Below are 18,833 nucleotides of genomic sequence, written 5' to 3'. Positions count from 1 at the left end.
CCACCATGCAGGCCCCTGACATGTGTGGCAGAAACCCAATTACTTGAGCCAAAACTGCTGCCTCCCAGGGTGGTGTTTGTTAGCAGAAAGCTGGAGTTGGGACCCAGAAATTGAAACTCAGGCAATCTGAAGGTGGGATGTGGGAATCCTAATTGCCAGACTAAATGCCTGCTGCCACATCTTTTCAATTTTTAAATTTTTTTTTAATTTCAGATGCAGAGAGAGAAGGCAACTAAAGGTCTTATTCATTGGTTCTCTCCCTAAAAGCCCTCTGCCCTCATTTATATTTTTGGGTCATCCTTAAGAGTCTTCACCCTAAATCTGACAGTCTTGATAGTCAACTTCAGAAGGATGTCTAATTCTAAGAAAGTTAAATGTAATTACTCTGAATTGACTGTTGATCACAGAATGACTTAAACAGCTTGCCTCTGCATAACTTCAATATTTTAAAATGACTCTTTCAAATGAGAACCAGCAAATATTTTACCTGTCCTAGCCTCTGTGGAACACCTGAATTTAAGTCCTTTAAAATCTTTTGAATCGAATCATTCTGATAAATGTGCTTCTGGGCGTGAAGCTAAAGACCTCCTGGCCCAGCATTTTCACACTGAAATATGCCCATGATGTATGTATCATTTCTATGTGGATTATACTCTGCTTGGGGGATTCCTTTGCATGTTACTGTGTGCTGTTGGACCTGTCCCTGGTGATGTTTCAGAAGCAGGTCCAGTAAGAACCTCTGCCCAGCCCTGTCTCTTCACCTGGGTTGAGAAGAGGTTAGAAATTCAAGTTCACTTTCCCTCCTGCTTGCATCCCTGTTGCTGTGCCCCCACCATGCTCGTGTGCCAGCAAGCCTCTGTGACCTTGGGCTGCACTTCAGCAGTCACCTCCCAGCTGACCTTTCTGTCCTGTCTGGTCCCCGCTGCTGCAGTCAGTCTCACAGATTGTTAGAGGGTTATCCCTCCACTCCGCTGTGGGAGTTATCTTTTTTTTCTTCACTTCCCTAATGTATTTGATTATTTTACAGGCATCACAGAGGCTGGAAGAGAACTTAGAGGCTCATCAGCTCTGATCCCGTCCCTTCTGTTGTGCTCCCCTGGCTAGACAGTTCCTTGTCTCACTGCGTCATTGTTATCTGTGATCTAGAGTTTGCTGTCTAGTCATGCAGCCTAAACTTCTAGAAAGTTCTTCCTCGCAGCAAGTGTAAGTGCAGTTAGTTCTGTACTGGTGCTTTGTTCATGGCATATCCGTAGCCAGGAAAAGCTTGAGTCAGTGACCGTTTGAAATAGAGGTTTTGAGGGTGGTGTTTAGCCTAGCAGTGAAGAGGCCTGCACCCCACATCATAGTACCCAGCTTCCACTTCTGGCTCTAGCTCCCAAATCTGGCTTCCCACCAGAGCAGACCCGGGGAGGCGGTGATGATGGCTCAAGCAATTGAGTTCCTGTAACCCCGCTGTGGGAGGACATGGTTGAATTCCTGGTTCCCGCCCTCAGCCCAGCCCAATCCAGCCCTGGTTGTTACAGGCATTTGGATAGTGAGTCAGGGGATGAAAGTACTCTCCTGACTATCTCTGCTTCTCAGATAAATACAGTTTAAAATAAAACATGGGTTTTGCTATTTGAGCATGGGGTGGCCAGCAGATGAAGAGACAGTCGTCAATTGAAAAGATAGTTATTTATACTCACAATTCCTGAGGCAGCCCATGTCGCACAGGGCCCCAAGGGAAGCAGCAGGGTTGGTCGGGGAGGCCAGGGGAGCTAGGGAGAATGTGAGCGGGAGCCTTGCTGCACCCCAGGCAGGTTTCGGATTGGCCGGTTCAAATATTTGCACAAGTTTTAGGGCATGACGACTGCTCCTTGGTGCCGGGTATCTGGGCCTGGGGTGACTAGGGCAGGGGGATAGTGGTGTGGGTGGAAGATTGTCTAAAGGAGGAAGTTGGGCTGTGTGCTCTGGATTGGTTGGGTGTGTTTGAACATCGCCCTCACTGGCAAAAAGTTAGGTAGCCCTGGGAGGGGAAGTTCCTCCAGCATCAGCAAAACTCTGAGATGTCAAAGCCTCAGAAACGCAGTTCACACACCTACTCACCCTTCCAGTCCTGCTGTAGCTACAGGCTAGCTGTGTCACTTTGAATGAAAACCCCAACTTCCTCTTCTGGAAATTGAAGGGTTAAAGCTCACAGCACATCCGAGACCCACCCTTCGTTCCTGTGGGGATGAAGCCTCTGACCCGGCCCACAGCTATTTCCACGCTGCTGGGTTCTTGCTTGTGTTCCCGGGGAAAGGGGCACTGTCAGCCCCAGGAGCTGGCCCTGATGGCTGTGGAGTGGCCTGGCCCTCTCTGTGTGGCTCCCACACGAGGACGACCAGTCACCGCAGGCCACCCTGGGCTGCGCTTTAACGTCTTTCATCTGTGCGCTTTGCTGCCGATGCTTGAATTCCTAATTCTCTGGCTAATGGGCTCTCTTGCGGCTGTAATTGTTGGCGCTGCAGCCCTCATAACGTTTGAGTTCTTGGTCTGAGCCGAATGATTACGAAGAGCAGAGTAGATGTCTGTGACCCATCTGACAGATGACACTTAATATAATGCCGTTGGGAAGGAGAACTAAACAGCGTCAGTTTCCAAGTGTAAGGCAAAAATCATGGCAGGCCTGCTGTGCTGCCACTTGAAAAAATCTGTTTTTCTGCTGTAGAAATATTAATTGGGTTGGCAGTGAAAGGGTGTGTGGGTCTCTTATTTTTCAAGGGAAAAGACGAAAATAAAACCCCTTCTTGACATTGCTGCCAGAACATGAGCTATACAGGTTAGAAGGCAAAAGGTTAATCTATTTGGCACAAACTCAGAACCATTCTGTAAACTTAAACTGTGTGGAAAATATTGTATAGCGGTGTTCACTATGGAAAAAATCATCAGAAACAGTACTTTGCTGTTCAGAATCGTCGGATTTTTTTTTTCCTATATAGATGAAGCAGGAAATTTCAGTTGTGCTGTGGAAAGTTTTAAATTTCTTTGAAAACTCCCCTAAATTGGATTTCATACATGTTGGCATTAATCAGGGTGTTGTAAACTTTTGTAACTTGTGGAAGTGAGTACGGTTGACAGTGCTGTCTCATTAATACATAATTTATTCAAACAGATGTAAAAAGCAGAAATAGGGTTTCACTAAACAAAGTGCACGTCTGAATGTTAAATAGCAACTGGCAGCCTAACTAGCATTACATTTTAATTCCACTCAGTTGCCTCTTGTTGTGACCTAAATGTGACTGTGACTCTGTAACTCTTAGAGTTTAAAAAGGAGCCAAACGATCAGTGCCTTAAAAACAAACAAAACACTCACAAATGCTCGGAGCAGAAAACTCCAGATTTTGCTGCTTCTCCCTGTTGTCCTGTGGAATTGTTGGATCCCTGTGGAACAATCAGGAACAACAGGTTACAGTAGCTGGTAGGTGAGGGGAAAGTGTATTATGAGGAGTGGGAATGGTTAGGATTTGTCAAGAAAAAGGGATAACTCGGACCATCTCTTATGGAGTTATTGAAGAACTGGAAGAGGCCTGTGCTATAGTGTAACAGGTTAAGCGGCTGCCTGCAGTGCTGGCATCCCATATGGGTGCCGGTTTGAGTCCTGGCTGCTCCACTTCCAATCCTGCTCCCTGCTAATGACTTGGGAAAGCAGTAGAAGGCGGCCCAAGTACTTGGGCCCCTGCACTCATGTGGGAGACAGGAAGAAGCTCTTAGCTCCTGGCTCCTGGCTTGCAACCAACTGGGGAGTGAATCAGCAGATGGAAGACCCCTCCTCCCTCCCTCCGCCCCCCCCCCCTTCTCTCTGTGACTGTCTTTCAAATAAAATAAATCTTTAAAAAAATGTGCAGAAGTAAAAGAGCCCCCTGGGGCCGGCGCCGCGGCTCACTAGGCTAATCCTCCGCCTAGCGGCGCCGGCACACCGGGTTCTAGTCCCGGTCGGGGTGCCAGATTCTGTCCCGGTTGCCCCTCTTCCAGGCCAGCTCTCTGCTGTGGCCCGGGAGTGCAGTGGAGGATGGCCCAGGTGCTTGGGCCCTGCACCCCATGGGAGACCAGGAAAAGCACCTAGCTCCTGGCTCCTGCCATTGGATCAGCGCGGTGCGCCGGGCGCGGCGGCCATTGGAGGGTGAACCAACGGCAAAGGAAGACCTTTCTCTCTGTCTCTCTCTCACTGTCCACTCTGCCTGTCAAAAAAAAAAAAAAGATATCTCTCCCTCCCTCCCTCCTTCCCACTCTCTCTCTCTCTCTCTCTCTGTAACTCTTTAAAATAAATCTTTAAAAAAAAAAAAAAAAAAGAGCCCCCTGGGGAATTTTCTTCCAACAGTAGCTTCTGCTGTTTCTCCGTTGGACTCATCCATGATGCCTACGAGAGAGAAGGAAGAAGCATCCATGAACTATAGCCAGGCATGGCCAGCTCCTTCCATCAGCCTTTTCTGGAGGCCATTTTTAAACTTCCCATAGATTCTTGGTGATCCTCATTTAAGATTCAAATGATGTGAGATAATAAGATAATTGTGAAAATAACTAATAGTTATGAAGCCCTCAGTGTGCACTGCACCATGTGGGAAACACCTTCTTGCTATGTCACTACATGGAGCTCTATGAGATTTTGGACAAGAGCATTACCCCTGTTGCGGTGGATTCGTTCTGGGAGGAGGAGCGCAGTGGGAGCAAGAGGCACAGAGTTATGACACAGACACCAGGAGTTGGGTGAAAGTGTGCCAGAGGTGAGCAGCTCACAGACTTGTTTATTTCAGTTGGTACAGCAGCTTATATAGCTGAGGCGGTCAATCCGGTCAAGGGGCTGTTTATGCCCTAACCAATCACTGCCTGTTGCCAGGCAGGCTCCTTTGCCAGGTGGGTTCTGAAGCCATTCCTGAGTAACTGATGCTTGCTTGCCAGTGGCCATCTTGGCGTGGCCATCTTGGCGTGGCCCTCTCATTCCACCACATACCCCCACTTCTGGTAGATGAGAAAACTCTGCTTAAGAACCCTGAGCTGAGGCAGGGGTTTGCCACAGCGCCAATGTCCCTATCTGGGACACTTACATCCTGTATCAGAGTGCCTGGTTCAAGTTCTGGCTCCACCATTTCCTCTCCAGCTTCCTGCTAATGTGCATCCTGGGAGGCAACAGATGACAGCCCAGATACTTGGGTCTCTGCCACCCAACTGGAAGACCCAGATGGATTTTTAGATTTCTGGCTTCAGCCTGGGATGGCCCCAGATGTTAAAGGTTATCTGGGGAATGAACCAGCAAATAAAAGGGAGGGAGATAGATGATAGATACATAGATAAATAGGTACATATAAAGTAAACTTGACTGCTCTGGAAACACCACTAAATCAGAAAGACTAAGGAAACAAAAGAGCACTGAACTATAAATGGCAGAAATGATGGTCCAACACAGGTTGTCAGAACCAAAGCCCCGTGCTCTGTAGAGCGTGCTCTCCCTCCTTTCTCAGTTTATTTTCTTGAGAACCTTTTGGAGGGGTGGTGGTGATGGTTTTGAGATGTTGCTTCCCCAGGTGAAGTTGGCGGGATGGTTACAAGTTGGCGAGATCAGGATACCCTGTGCTGGCAGACACATCACAGCCAGTGATTGCAGCAGATCTTAGTCTTCTGTAAGATACATTTGGTATCCCCGTTTTGTGTACAAGGAAGTGGTGGCTCAAGGAGGTGGTGATCTTGCCCAGGCCTAAACAACTGATGGAGGAACCTACAAGCCAACCCCACACCATGTGACCATGAAGTGCGCATTTTGCGCACGCTACTCACTGGTCGGGAATGTATATAGATAGACCCCAAAGTGATCTGGAATGTTTCTGCTCCATCTGAAACTATAAAGAGAATTTTTAATAATATATTCATGATACCATCTGAAACTGTATATATTCACAATAGCTTGTATATACATTACATGCCTAATTCTTTGAGAAAATAAAGTGCATATGTATAATATAATCAGTGGGTTGATTAAACTTCCACTGCTTTAGGGACCTGTCTCTGTCTTTCACAATACTTCAGGTACCAGAGAGCTTCACACCCTAGAGCCTCTCACAGCCTTCCAGCCAGCCCCTTCAGCCTGCCTTCTTGCTCTTTTGGTTTTCTTTTTAAGGCATACTTTATTTATTTGAATGCCAGAGTTATAAAGAAAGAGGGAGAGGGAGACATACAACACACACAGACACAGATCTTCAAGTCGCTGGTTCACTCCCCAAATGGCTGCAACAGCTGGGGCTGGGCCAGGCCAAAGCCAGGTGCCAGGAATTTCTTCTGAGTCTCCCACATGAATAGCAGGGGCCCAAGCACTTGGACCATATTCCGCTGCTTTCCCAGGCCATTAGCAGGGAGATGCATTGGAAGCAGAGCAGCTGGGATTCAAACCAGCACCAATATGGGATGTCAGTGTTGTAGGTGGCAGTTTTACCCACTACACCACAACGCTAGCCCCTTTACTTTTTTTTTTTTTTCAATTCTAAATGTAATTAATAGGCAGTTACCTTGCTACCAGCGCCCACGCTTAGCACTTTCTGTGTCTTCTCACAGAGAGAAATGATTTGCTAAAAATCCTCATCTTCATCATCCCAAAGCTGCTTTCTTCAAAGTAAATGCTATGTGCTTTTGCTCTTATCCTAGCCTCAGACAAAAAAAAAAAAAAAAAAAAAAAACTGTTAAAAATGCATATGGAAACACACACACACGGGCACACACACACACACACACACACACACGTACATTTCAGGCTGCCTTGGCAGCCATGCCACTAGCATCATCCAGCAGATCTTTGAAGCTTGGCTAAGGTGGCTCCCCTGATTTTATGGACATGCTTAATGTTGCTCAATAACTTAGCAGTTTCCAGATTCTTCCAAATCCTCAAAAGGAGACTTTGTGCCTTTGTGGACATTTTAAAACCTCAAGCGAACAGAAGCATTTTAAAGTGGTTTGTTGTGGTGATTTCCTTAGAAATACGTGTGGGCCATCTGGTCACTGCCACTGTGTTGCATCACCGCTATTCTCTTGCTCAGCATGCAGGGTACTGTGTGAAGCGTGGTAAACACTTTTGCCGTATTTACATTTCCGGGTTGTACTCATTGCATGCTTTATCATGTCCGACAGAAATGAGGATATTGATAGATTTATGTGTATATACTTTGAATTTTATGGAAAAGTTTCTGAAACTTAGAACTACAGCTTTTTTTAAAAAAAAAAATCTATATTTGGAATCATGTTAGCATTCACTACTTCCATCTTTATTTATTTATTTATTTTTGAACAGCCACATTCTTTATTTTAGATTGGTTTGGTTTGGGGGGAATAAGTTTCCCCAAGATAAGTAGTCATGTTAAGCTATATCTAAGTGATGGTTGACATCATGTAAGGAGGATTGAGACCAGGTCCGTTTAGTTTGCTATCAGGTATATATCTGTTAAGATGACATTTTTAAGTAAGGTTATAGAAATATTCTGCCATTAATTTTGTTTGTGAACACTTTTGTATATGAATGTCTTCAAAAAGTTCACAGAGATGTGAGTATTTAGCTAGTGGCAAAGATACCCATATTCTACATCAGAGTACCTGGGTGCTATTCCTGGCTCTGGCTCACGACTCCAGCTTCCTGCCAGCACAGACCCCAGGAGGCTCACATAATTGGGTCCCATGCAGGGGAGCTGGCTCAAGTTCCCAGCTCCCAACTTCAGCCCCAACCAGAGGCTCTTCCAGGCATTTGGGGAGTAAAATCAGTGGATGGAAGCTCTCCATCTCTCTGTGTCTGCCTCTCAAATAAATACAAATACATACTATTTCTTTTTAAAATTCTTGGAGAGGCAGATGTTTAGCCACATGGCTGCAATGGTTGGAGCTGCGCCAAACCGGAGCCAGGAGCTTCTTCGGGGTCTCCCACATGGGTGCAGGGGCCCAGGGACTTGGGACATCTTCTACTGCTTTCCCAGGCCATGGCAGAGAGTTGGATGGGAACTGGAGCAGCTGGATCTCCAACTGGCACCCAAATGGGATGCTGGCACTGCAGGCTGCAGCTTTACCCACTACGCCACAGCGCCAGCCCCCTGGCTCCTTTCTTAATTCTTGCTTCATTCAAATGTACATCCTGAGAGGTTGTGGTGATGACTTAAGTAGTTGGATACTGGCTTCAGGCTGGCCCAGCTCCAACTGTTGCTCACACCTGGGGAGTGAACCAGCAGATGGAGTATTCTCTCTCTCTCTCCCTTTCAAACAAAGTAAATAAGTAAGTATAGTCTTTTAGAAAAGATTATACTTTTTGGAAAATGCAAATTATGAAAAACTATGCATGGATTTCCATTTTTTTACATCAAGATAAACTATTAATTCCATTGTTCCACTAAATTTTTAAAGATTTTTTTTATTTATTTGAAAGAGTTAGAAAGGGAGAGAGAGGGAGAGAGGCCTTCCATCCTCTGGTTCACTTCCCAAATTGCTGCAATGGCTGGTGCTGGGATAGGCTGAAGCCAGAAGCCAGGAGCTTCTTCCAAGCCTCCCACATGAGTGCAGGGGCCCAAGCAATTGGCCATGTTCCAATGCTTTCCCAGGCACATTAGCAGGAAGCTGGATGGGAAAAGGAGCAGTTGGTACTCGAACTGCTGCCCATATGGGATGCCAGTGCTACAAGCTATGGCTTAACCTGCTACATCACAGCACTGGCCACCCTCTAGCTTTTTGAAACACCCTTGTATGTTAATTGTACAGTTGAGACAGATAAGTTCAGCAATAATTTTCTTTTTTCTTTTAAAGATTTATTTTTTTTTTTATTTGAAAGTCAGAGTTACACAGAGAGAGAAGGCAAGGCAGAGAGAGAGAGAGAGAGGTCTTCCATCCGCTGGTTCACTCCCCAGTTGGCTACAATGGCTGGAACTGTGCTGATCCAAAGCCAGGAGCAGGAGCTTCCTCGAAGTCTCCCATGCAGGTGCAGGGGCCCAAGAACTTGGGCCCTCTTCTGCTGCTTTCCCAGGCCATAGCAGAGGGCTGGGTTGGAAGTGGAACAGCTGGGACTCAAACTAGTGCCCATATGGGATGCGGGCACTGCAGGCAGTGGCTTTACCCACTATGCCACAGTGCTGGCCCCAATAATTTTCAAATTATCCTGGCATATTCACCTAAAATCCCTTGATGAGTGTAGCACCTTTATGATTGCTCTGATAGTGTAACATGCATAGGGAGAAACCTCATTTTCTATTAGGTATAATAAAAGAATGAACTTATACTGTTTAACTGATTAATGTATAGGCAAGCTCAACAGAATTCTTAGCTAAAAATTTGTAGGAGGTTGTTGATTTTTTAGGATTGTGTCTTCTGTTTCCACGATACATGTTTAGAGGGAAAGGAATAATGTGTATTGTTACTTGAAAACAGTAGAAAGCATACATCTACATGAATCTATCATGCTTTCTTTACTTGCCATACTACTAGTGTATGTTTCAACATTCTTGCATGTTTCAGCATTCTTGGCAGCTTGGTGACGTTGGTTACAGAGTGTCGTTAGTGGGCGTCCTTCATTTGGATTCTGGTAGAACTGTCTCTTTGTGGGAGAGGAGAGGAAGAGCCCACTGATTGATGGGGCAGAAGTGTCCTGATAACTATGTAAGGCAGGAGTTTGGGAAGGACAGAGGTGAAGCTGAGGTGAGAAAGAGTACACTATGTGTGAGCCTGGTGCAGACTACGGTGGGAAGGAAATCTGGCCTTAAACACCCACCCTGTAGAGGGGCACCCAGTTTGATGTACAAGCCCGTGCTGTAATAGCACCGATCGGCTGCCTGCACAGATCTCTTCTCTTTCTGTTGCAAGCTGGAGCTGTAACCATTGAGTCTGCCACATGGCTGTCTTTTCACAGGGCTCAGACAATGAGTCAGTTGCCAGAGACTGTAGAACACAAGAAGTCACAAAGTGTTCTTAGTTCCCAAGGGCTACAGCGGGAAACATCCTTTTCATGTGAGTAGAAATTTAAACAAATGTATTAGAGGTCATAATCCTCCCTGCGAAATTAAGAAACATTTTTGTTTTGTTTTTAACTGTTGATTCATCTTTATTTATTTGAGAGAGAGAGAGAGAACGGACCTTCCATCCTCTGGTTCATTCTCCAAATGGCCACAATGACTAGTGCTGTGCCAGGAACCAGTAACTCCATTGCGGTCTCCCACGTTGGTTGCAGACTCAGAACTTGAGCCATCATATGCTGCCTCCCAGGTGCATTCGCACAAAGCTGAATTCAAAGTGGGGGCAGAACAGGCACTCTGATGTGGGGTGCAGGTGTTCTGAGCAACAGCTTAACCCACTGCCCCAAAACACCCACCCCAAGGAACACTTACTTATTTGTTAATGATTTATGTATTTATTTCAATGTCAGAGTAACAAAGAGAAATACAGAGAGGGACATGGAGAAACAGAGATCTGTCATCCTCTGGTTTAATCCCCCAAATGCCTGCAAGACCCAGCTCGGCCAGGCCAAGGCATGTCCTTCTAGTCTCCCATGTGAGTGGCAGGCACCAAGCACTTAGGGCATCAGCCACTGCTTCTCAGATACATTAACAGGAAACTGGATGTGAAATGCAGAGTATCTGGGGCTGGGAGGAGGAACTCTGATATGTGATACAGGCGTCCCAAGCAGTAGCTTAACAACGGAGCGCTTTTAAAAGGAAAAGCTCCCAGAGGTGGAAATTCTGCATCAGGGACTGTGACCTCAGATCATCAAGAGATTTGAGAGGAGGACAGCTGCCGAGAGGCCATCGGGAGCCAGGAGGATGGAAGTGCTCTTCTCACGCGACTCCCCGGCGCATGCCTGCGTTGTCCTCTCTCTTCTGTGAACAGAAAAGAAATCTTGGTCTTTGCAGGAACACATCCAACTATCGCTTTTAGAATCAGTCACGTGAAGATTGCAGGATGCTTTGGTTGCAGCCAGAAATTGGATGGCAGGAAGTCCCATGATGTACAGATTGTACCAGATTTTTATTGAGCCATGTTATACATTGATAAATAATGTACATTATAATTTTTTAAAGATTTATTTGTTTATTTATTTGAAAGAGTTACACAGAGAGAGGAGAAGCAGAGAGAGAGAGAGAAAGGTCTTCCATTCACTGATTCACTCCTTTTTTTTTTTTTTTTTTTTTTTTTTTGACAGGCAGAGTGGATAGTGAGAGAGAGAAACAGAGAGAAAGGTCTTACTTTTGCCGTTGGTTCACCCTCCAATGGCCGCCACGGCTGGCGCACTGCAGCCGGTGCACTGCGGCCGGCGCACTGTGCTGATCTGAAGGCAGGAGCTAGGTGCTTCTCCTGGTCTCCCATGGGGTGCAGGGCCCAAGCACTTGGGCCATCCTCCACTGCACTCCCTGGCCATAGCAGAGAGCTGGCCTGGAAGGGGGCAACCGGGACAGAATCCGGCACCCCGACCGGGACTAGAACCCAGTGTGCCGGCACCTCTAGGTGGAGGATTAGCCTATTGAGCCACGGTGCCGGCCTGATTCACTCTTCAATTGACCGCAACAGCCGGAGCTGTGCCAGTCCGAAGTCAGGAGCCAGGACCCTTCTCTGGGTCTCCCATGCAGGTGCAGGGGCCCAAGGACTATGGGCCATCTTCTACTGCTTTCCCAGGCCATAATAGAGAGCTGGATCGGAAGTAGAGCAGCTGGGTCTCGAACCAGCGCCCATATGGGATGCTGGTGCTTCAGGCCAGGGCTTTAACCTGCTGTGCCACAGCGCCGGCCCCCTGTATATTATAATTAATATATGATATGTAATGAGTGGTCTGTGTTATAATATTTAGGTTTTTCTATATATATATTTGCTTGGAGCACATTTTTCATGGAATTATGAAGAAAAAAATAAAACTGAACAATACTAGGAATCTTCAAAAACATTTAAGGAAATTTATGTTATAAAAACTGTACATGGGGCCAGTGCTGTGGCAGAGCAGATAAAACCGCCGCCTGCAGTGGGGCCCCTGCACCCACGTGGGAGACTGGAGGAGGCTCCTGGCTCCTGGCGCAGCTCCTGCCGTTGTGGCCATCTAGGGAGTGAACCAGCAATGGAAGACCTCTCTCTCTCTCTCTTTCTCTCTGCCTCTACCTTTCTGTAACTCTGCCTTTCAAATAAATAAAAGTAAATCTTAAAAAATAAACATGAATCTACAGATACATAAATCTTAAAAAAAAAACATGAATTTACAGATTTTTTTCACCACAGCAAACTTATATTTTAATTCCATATTCTGTGAACTTACAAAAGAACTCTTGTGCACTGTGTAAAACTGGAGAAAATAAATTACAAGAAAGAGGCTAGTGTTGTGGCTTTGCAGGTTAAGTCACTGCTTAGGACACCCACATCCCATATCAGAATACTAAGTTCTGGCTGCTCTGCTTCCAATCCAGCTTCCTGCTCATGCATCCCAGGAGGCAACAGATGATGAATCAAGTGCATGGATTCCTGCCACCCACATAGAAGACACAGATGGAGTTCCAGGCTCTTGGTTTTGGTTTGCTCCATCCCTGGATGTTGTGGACATTGAGGGAGTGAACCAGCAGATGGAAGATCCTCCCCCCCACCAACACTACCCATTTCTGTCTCTCTCTTGCTCTGCCTTTCAAATAGATGAAAAAAAGAAAAACACCTTTGGAACTTTGGTTCTACTATAACTGCATGTATCATAAGGTCATCAGACTACAAAGTGAAAGAAATTATTTTTGTTTATGAAAGCAATCATATGAATGGATAGAAAACTGCCCTGTCACATAATGTGCTTTTAACTGTTTTATAACGTCATGAAAGTACGGTGCGCATGCAGATGCTCTAAAATTCTAGCACCAAGAAAGCACGGGGCAAAACCTCTCAGAGCAAAGGTCTGGAAACATTTTAAAAACAGCCTCTCTTTTGGAAGAGGTGATTAAGTAATCTTCTGTTGTTTCACTTCAGAGATGAAAAACCAGGTAACTCTCGTAAATTGAAGTGAAATATATCTCACCATAGAGCTGGAGGCTGAGTGTGGTGACGGCCTCTTTAGCTGCTTGCCCTGGTGACAGGTGGCTCCCGCAGCTCCAGGCACTGGGGACCAGAGCCTTCCCTGGGTCCACCTCATGCATGAACTCTCTCCGCTGGGCCGCTAGGGCCAACCCAGAAAATGCTGTGTGCTCAAAGTAGGATGTGTTGCTGTGGAAACCAGCAGCTCTCAAAACTAAAAGGAAAGGAAAAAATTGCAATCCCAGAACAAAGGCCAATTTGGGGACTATATAAAAGGAAATGAGAAGCAGTCAGGGGAGCCAGAAGCTTCATAGAGACAAACAGGAGAATGGAGTCTACGAGCTTTGCTTTCCCTCCCAGAGTTTGTTGGGGTAGACATGAGAGCCACTCAAAGAGCAGGTGCCTGTTCTGCTAGCACTGTCCCTGGGGCAGACCACAAAGGGCTTTGTCTTCCAGAGTGTTCCGTGTTAGTCTGTGATTTTGAGAGAGAAGTTGAGGATGTTTTTCTTAGAGTTGAAGGCGAAGTTATCAAATTGATGCATTCTGAAAGATAGGTAAAGGTGTACATTATTATCTGACGATGCAGGGTGGGGAGAGAAATCGAGGTGAACTATGCAGGTGACTTCCCAGTGTCTTCAGGCAGTTTGCCAGTGTTCTGCTGTCTGAACCATGTACCATAATTTCATCCTCTTGTCCCAGCTATTAGGTCTCCTCTTAACTTGCTACTCAGAGGTGCCTTCTCCAAAGCCAGCAATTTGAAACAGCCGTGTTGCATTTAGTTCTAAATTTGTGGCAGTTAGAAAGGAAATGACTAAAAGATAATGCTGGGCTAAAAGATAATGTTTAGTTTTCTACCCACAAAGCAGATGCTCTTTGTACTGCTTAAAACGGACGAACTTGCGCCCGCAGAGCCAAACCCTTCATGCTTGCCAAGAGCAAATGAGCTCTGAATCACGGTGGAAGAAGAATTCCTGCGTACTTCTTTCTCCCCTCTTGGCTCTGCCCCTGGCTGATGAAAATTTGAGAATGCTCTAGAGGCGATGGTTGAACTCCTGATCAGAAAATAATTCACTGAGTAAGAGTGAGTAGCAGGAAGAAGCCAGAGTACACACTGCCCAGGACACACCTGACCTGAGCAGACCTGCGGAGTGGAGCCCATTCTGTGTACCAGGAAGGCACCAGGAAGGCACCAGGAGGCTGGGAGGAGAGCCCATGGGCACAGATTCGAGGAAACAGTCGTCAGCCACACAGGACCTGCCGAGGGCAAACAGCACTACCCACTCTAGCTGGTTTAATGAGAAGAGACATTCATCATCATTCCGGGGATGGCTCCCAGCCACAGCGATGCCTGAGCCCTAGGCTGATACTAGTCCCAGATGCCTCCTTCCTAGTCCCTGTGGTCAGAAAAAACACCTGCTTCTCTGTGCTGTCTTCCAAATAAAAATCCAGCATCAGATTAAGCGGCACCAAAATATATTCCTCCCCATCTCAGCCAGCCACAAGGGAGTATGGGAAAATGACTGCCTGGAACTTGGAGTATAGAACATCCTCGCATGAAAGAAGTCAGGCTGGTCCTGGCTCGTCTGTCCACACTACCCATCCTACCAGCCTCAGCCTCAATTTTCCTCTCTTCCAGGAAGCATTCTCCCCCGCTGAACTCTGTAACCCATAATCAGGTCGGTAGGCGCGCAGCACATACCCGTGGAACCTCCATTGCTTTCCAGTTGTGGTCGTGTCACACCCGTCTTTAAATCTTTTGACTCTTGTCCCTCTCTCTGGCTACTTACAGATCTTTTTTGGCTTCTTTGTTTCTCTTTCTCCCTGCAAGCTCCAGATCGCTTCTTCTTGGCTGCGTCTATTCTTACACCTCCCCGCCAAGTTTCATCCTTTTTGCCCTCTGCCATGTAGATTGGACTTCCCTCCCCATCCCTTGCCCAACTGGAACCTCCTTAGAAATGGGAGCCATGTCTTTCCTTCTTCTTTTTTCAAGTCTCCCAACAGTACCTTGTACCATGTTGTGCAACAGTAGCTGATCAATAAATATTTTTTGATTAGCTCCTGTATGCATAGCATGATATTAGGTACTAAATAGTTACAGTCATTAGTTATAGTTTTTAAACTATATTTATATTTAATTTTAAGTTAAATATAGTTAATGTTTTTAAACGGAGTTTGACAGTAAGATGGGTAAGAAATGGAATAATACCAGGGATACTTAGGTCATGCAACAGATAATATCCAGAAATACCTACAAGTTTTAGTGATTTGCTCACTATATATATTGGGCCAGACACTATTCTGTATGCTTAGGATTCATGAATGAAGAAAGAAAGACAAACAGGCAGACTCATTCTCTCAAAGCTTGCATCTGGTCTAAGCTGATGGCTAAAGAACATACACATTATAAACATACTATAATTGGTGAGTGTCATATATAAAATGAAAATATCAAAGCAGGACAACTTCAGAAATTCAAGATGGGTTGCGGGCCGGCGCCGCGGCTCACTAGGCTAATCTTCCGCCTTGCGGCGCCGGCACACCGGGTTCTAGTCCCGGTCGGGGCGCCGGATTCTGTCTCGGTTGCCTTTCTTCCAGGCCAGCTCTCTGCTGTTTTAAATCCTCATCTTTTGTGAACTGAAACTTATAGGGAAATTATATAATTTAACATGTTATCTAGAATTTGCTGCAGATTATTTCAGCAAAAAAACGGGATACCTGAGACCAGAATGGCAGAGAGTTATCACCACTGAAACTTGTCTGACCAAACAGCGTAGTGGTGCAGGTGGTGGAGGGCAGGCTTTGAGCGGTCCTCTGTATAACCTCTCTATGACTTGGATGTTTGTGTCTGCTCCCCCTACCCCCACTCACATTCTCTTGTGGAAATCCTAACTCCCCAGAGTATGGTGCTAGTAGAAGGTGGGGCCGCCGAGAGCTGATTAGATCATGAGGGTGGAGCAGTGTCCTTGAAAAAGGGACCTCAGAGTGACCTCGCCCTTTCTCCCACGTGAGGATGAAGTGAGCAGTCAACATCGGTGCCTGAAAAACAGGCCCTCAGCGGCCCGGGAATCAGCTGTGATCGTGGACTTCCAAGCTACCAGTACCGTGAGAAATAATATTGTTGTTTATGAGCTGCCTACTGTAGGGTATTTTGTTGTGGCAAAGAATGTTCTAAAATTCCCATAATAATTTTTTTAAATGTAATTTGGTGATGGTAGAGACTCATCGAGGAGGTGGCAGTTCAGCAAGGCCTTAGGGAGGTGAGGGAGTGGGCTGCGTGGATGAGGGGTGGAAGGAGGTGCCAGGCAAGGGAGGGGCCCCCTGGCTACCTCCCAGTTCCCTGGATGGGGAGCGCATAGGACAAGAGAGGACAGACGTGTAGTTTCAGGTGAGGGGTGAGGACCCGATAGAGACCACAGGAGGCGCCTTCTCTTACTGTCAGGGCTGCTGCAGAGTCACGCTCTTGACTTACTCCCCCGGGAGCTCCTTGAGCCCCCCTGGCTTTCTCTACTCAGAAGGTTTGTAATACGTCATCAGTGCCATCCTACCTCACTCTCTGTGGTGATGGGGAAATTCACCTGTGCCATCCCATACAGCAGGCACAAGCCACATGTGGCTGTTGAGCCCTTGAAATGTGCCTTGTGACCAAGGAGCTCAGTGTTCACACTAATTTACGTTTAACTAATTTAAACTTAAACGTGCGTGCCTGCGTGTGGCTGGTGGCCCCCACTTTGGACAGTGCCACGTTAGGATGTGGTTTGTTTCACTCCAGCACCCAGTTTACAAACATTGAGTGAATACCTGCTGGCTCCATAAAATGAAAGAATGAATTTTTGAAAAAGACGACCCCTCCTGCAGGGCTCACAGGCCACAGCAGGTACTGTGAAACTGGCACTGGTGTGGTCTGTGCTGCTTGCCTTCAGGCACGGGGGCCTATGAGCTGAGCTCTCTCCACACCGGATTTTGTTTAGTGCAAGTCACCGGGTCGTCCTCCTCCTCTATGGCTCTGCCTTCACCTCTTGCCCTGGCTGGTGCCTGTGTCTCTTCAGGTCTAAGCTGAAATGACCCTGCCTTCCCAGACCACACATTTGAAAGTAGGTTCCCTCTCTGTGCTCCCCTGGGGTGCCAGTTTAAAACTCTACTTTGGTTTTTATTTACAGTTGGCACCCCTTATCTACAGGGGGATTCCATGCCAAGACCTGAAGGAGGCAAAGAATACCTCCAGGAGGTACCTGAAGCTATGGATAGCACCAGACCCTGTTTTCTCCTGTACATACATGCATACTGCAAAACGTTCATGGAAAAACAGAATTCAGAGGTAACCATTTTGATGCCAAGAATTTCTGAAATCCATCCATAGTTTTTAAGAATACATATTTTTCACAAACCTTTGGAAGACCCTCTTATACATGAATTTCAGATTTTTTGGCACCAAAATAAACTTTTAACCCCATTTTCATGAATTTTTAAAAGCACCCTTTTACTTACCTATAAGACTTTAATTTCTGCATTAGGCACAGTAACATTAACAACAAATCAAAAATAAAATAGAACTAGTTTGACAGTATTGACAACATGCCACATCACTACTACTCTTGCTCTTCAGGGTCAACACTAAGTGAAATAGGCTGACCTGGACACAAGCGCTGCAATACGGGCAATTTGGTCTGATAACTGAGACAGCTGCCAAATGCCTGGTGGGCCGGCCACATGTACAGCATGGATGTGCTGGACAAAAGGATGATCCTGTGCTGGGAAGGGTAAAATGGGATGGTATAGGATTTCGTTATGCTACTCAGAACAGCATGCAACTTATTTCTAGGTGTTTATTTCTAAAATTTTCCATGCAGTATTTCAAACTGCAGAGACTACTAGGTACCCAAAACCGGGGCGGTGCGGGGGTTGGGAGGGCAGGTACTGCTGCAGAGCTCAAGGCTCCTGAGGGTCAGGGGTCTGAGTCCCATTGTCTGCCTGCACAGCTGGCCTACAGCAGAGAGCAGAGTCTGTGTCCACCCAGTTTGGGGAGAGCAAAGGGGAGGAGGCTCTGACAGGGGAGGGGTTGTCAAGTTGGAAGTAACTTCTCAAATAAGCCTACACTAGGACTTTGAAAGGAAGAATAAGAATGAGGGGCATGAAAGGGAAGGTGTAGAAAATCATTTTCCTTCCCAAGTGAAAGGCATCTGCGAGCAGGACAAGGAATAAGCCCCAGGGCAGAATGTGGGGGTCAGGTGGGCCCTGATGGGAGGATCTGTCTCTTGTCCCTCGGGGGCGACCACCTTTTTCTTTAAAAGGCCAAGAAAGTTACCTAGTTTTAAGCTATGCAGGGCATAAGGTCTCTTGCAAATTTTAGAACTCTTCCATTACAATGCAAAACAGCTAGAGATGAGATGCAGTTGCTGGTATACTATAGTACAATAAAACTTTCTAGACGCTGAAATTAGAATCCCAGATAATTTTCACGTGACACAGTATTTATTCTTTTGATTTTTTTTTTTTTTTTTTTTAGTCATTAAAAAGCATATGGTGCAGAGACTTGACCTAGCAGTTGCGCCACCAGTTAGGACATCTACAACCCTTACAGGAGTGCCTGGAATTGAGTCCTGGCTCCACTCCCAACTCTAGCTTCCTGCTGATGCACACCCTGGGAGGCAGCAAGTTGTCGGGTCCCTGCCATCCACATAGGAGATACAGATTGAGTTCCTGGCTCCTGGCTTCAGCCTTGCCTAGCCTCTGCCACTGCAGGCATTTGGGGAGTGAACAACAGATGGGATTTCTCTCTCAGTCTCTCTGTTTGTTATAAATACACACATAAATAAATACATAAAATGTGAAGTATAAAA

The 18,833-nt window shown here is 46.2% G+C and overlaps 1 protein-coding gene across 3 annotated transcripts in view; it reads left to right on the top strand.

Annotated features, from left to right (window-relative positions):
* The window catches only part of FAM171A1 (family with sequence similarity 171 member A1), a 148,679-nt gene that overhangs the window by 66,085 nt on the left and 63,761 nt on the right, over positions 1–18,833 (top strand). The window contains exon 1 of one of the 3 annotated variants that reach the window (XM_051821430.2): positions 11,142–14,672. The exons of the other annotated variants lie outside the window; for them this stretch is intronic. The gene's annotated coding sequence lies outside the window, so the exon portion shown is untranslated. Of the gene's footprint in view, positions 1–11,141; positions 14,673–18,833 lie in introns of those variants that run through there. 3 annotated transcript variants of the gene reach the window in all.

Source organism: Oryctolagus cuniculus, chromosome 13 (assembly GCF_964237555.1).
Source record: "Oryctolagus cuniculus chromosome 13, mOryCun1.1, whole genome shotgun sequence".
In the NCBI taxonomy this organism is placed as follows: Eukaryota; Metazoa; Chordata; class Mammalia; order Lagomorpha; family Leporidae; genus Oryctolagus; species Oryctolagus cuniculus.
The sequence above is the reverse complement of the archived record's forward strand: the minus strand, read 5'-3'. Positions and strand labels throughout refer to the sequence as shown.